Consider the following 2,864-nt stretch of genomic DNA (forward strand, 5'->3'; position numbering starts at 1 on the left):
TAAATTTGGGGAATTACAAGAGAACCACATTCTTGTGATCAACAGTCGGGCCAGGAAAGTTATTCTGGTGAGGAGAGACTTAATATCTAAGCCAGCCTAGATCACCTAGGTTGCCTCTTTGAGCCATTAGCTGTAAAGAAAAAACCTCACCCTTTTCCACCACTTGTGCCAGATATGTAATATTGTTCTTTCTCCAAAAAGTCTCCCCCGACAATTCAAAAAGATTCTTAAAGTGAAAATTATACCAAAGGGGCGTACAAAGATGTGAACCCTTAATCTCCAACCATTTTCTACTCGTGGTCCAAGATTTGGAGAGGAGCAATCTAGTCATCTTATATCCCTGTTCCCATTAGTTAATTGTCCGGATTCTAACAAAATAAATATATTATCATATGGAGAGCCATCTACTAACAGTTTACAAAGATAACTTTTTTCCCACTCACTGTAACGGTCACGTCCACACACACACAGGGGGAAGGATACTGACCACTGCGCTCCACCCTCACCCCTGGCCCTGCCTACTTGCCTCACGAGTCCTGATGACAGGGGACAACTGGACGAGAGTCGATTACTTAGGATATGTGCAGGGAAGACAGACAAGACAAAATACGGAATGTGAACGGACCGGGTCAGAACCAAGAGAGCTACGCAGTACAAAGGCTTAAGCAAAGAATGGTCAGGAGAAGCCGGGGTCAAATACCAGGAGAGTAGAGAAGTACCAGAGGAGTCCGCAAAGAGTAGTCAGGTGGGAGCCGAGGTCACAATACCAGGAGGGATGCGCAGTACAGGAGGAGCAGGCAAAGGATTGTCAGGGAACAGGATCAGGTGAGTATTCAGTAGTCCAACAAATAGCCAGGAACCTAGAATAAACAGGCAACCTGTGGCCAGCAGGCTGCCTGTATTTATAGTGGGGTCTGAGGGTCATGTGACGTGGCCAGCTTCACATGACCGACAGACAGACAAGTCGAGCACTGAGTGATCAGCTCGGCGCTCAAAGCAGACCTAGGAGCAGGGAGCCTCCCAGCTAGCAAAGCCGCCCTGGGAACGAGGCCAAACACAGATCCTCGCTTCCGAAGCAAAGCAGCAGGTCTGCGGCTGATGGGAGACCGAGTGCGCCTTTGGCGCCCCGCGACACTCACTCCACATCCATAACTGCGCCGCGACAATATATCCCTCAAAATATGGAAGATTTAACCCTTCCCCCCGTCCAGGGACTTATACATGTACTCTAGTTTAAGCCTTAGTCTCTTCCTTCCCCAAATAAAATCGTTAATTAATTTCTCCATTAATTTAAAAAACTTATCTCCAATCCAAATGGGTGAATTTCTTATAACATACAGGAGATGAGGTAGGACTACCATTTTAACCTGATTTTTTTCTGCTCTGGATAAAGGAAGCCTATTCCATATTGTAATCTCAGATATCACTTTGGAAAATTACTAGGGAGATATTAAGCTGTATGTAGTCCTGAACTTTGGAGGAGACTTTCTTAAGGCTTAACCCTTTTAAGCAATGCAACAACTTAGTTCTTATATCTGACAGTTAACATTTTTAAAAAAAATATTATTGTATTCCCAATTTGTTTAATAGCCTTGTACAAAATTGATATTCACTTTTTCAGCACTGAATACTCGTCTTTTCCAAAAAGTGCTTTGGTTATGAGTGGGAGAACCATAGCAACACAAGGCGTAATTATCCTACGGGAAATAATAAGGTAATGCATTCTTCTTCCTCATGAATGGTAATAATTAGAAGAGCAGTCCAGGACTGACAAGCAGACTAATGCGCAGTAAGCAATCAGCGTGGAAGTGTCAGACTCCCTCCAAGGAGGTGCATGGGGTTAAAGCAGAAGACAGAGGAAACACACTCCTGGTAGCGTTTACCAATGAAAAGTGACAGCATTGAGCATAGATGCCTCTAAGATGCTGCTGAATAAAAATGAGGGGAGAGAATTGTTTGGCTAGAAAGCAGAAAGCCTAGGAGTGGGCTGGATTGGAAATAAGTTTATATGCATTTACGTGAGAAGAGCTGGAACAGCAGTTCTGCAAATACTCAGGAGACTCAAGGTGCAAGAAAGTCTACGACACATGGAAAATGGAAGTGACATTAGACAATACTGCTGAACAAGCAGCAGAAAAGAGATGTTCCCTTTCATTTGACATGAATTGGAATATTAGGAGCCTTCATGGGAGAAGAAGTAATGATCTGCATTGGGAAGCAGGAATTTTCGTTATTACTGTATGTCTGATTTTGAAAAATTAGAAACAAAATGTGGTATGGGCAAAAAAATACCCACAGGAAGTACTATGTTCTTCAAAATGGTCATAAATATTACCAAATACTGTTCGATAGTGATGGACGAACATCTGATGGGGCGGTTCGCGAACGCCATCGCTCAAATGTTCGGTTTGCGGCGGGTCCTATTCATTTTAATGGCAGGCGAACATGAAAAACCTCCAGGTCATATTTGCAACCACAAAATAGTTACTAGATGCTCACACATAGTCCCACAACATGGACACTGACATAACAGAAGTATTAAGCGAATCTGCGATCGACAAGCATTCTTTTTTCATCTGCAAAATTTCGGCAAAGTATTAATCGCAAGAGCACATGCGCTCTGAAGGCGTGGCCAACAGCAACTGGTTTGCACCGACTAGAAATTAGATGGATGCCATGGTTGGAACCAACTCCTGGTGACTGTAAGTAATCTTACATTAAAGTAGTGTATTTGATTACATTTCACCTGCATGTCTGAACAATCGCTTTATATGCATAAAGAGTGTTATAATAAAATTGCCAGTGCGACCTTCAGCGAATCAAATTTTTCTTAAGTGCACAAAACTTCACATTTTATAAGGTCT

The sequence above is a fragment of the Bufo bufo genome, chromosome 3, assembly GCF_905171765.1.
Source record: "Bufo bufo chromosome 3, aBufBuf1.1, whole genome shotgun sequence".
NCBI lineage: Eukaryota > Metazoa > Chordata > Amphibia > Anura > Bufonidae > Bufo > Bufo bufo.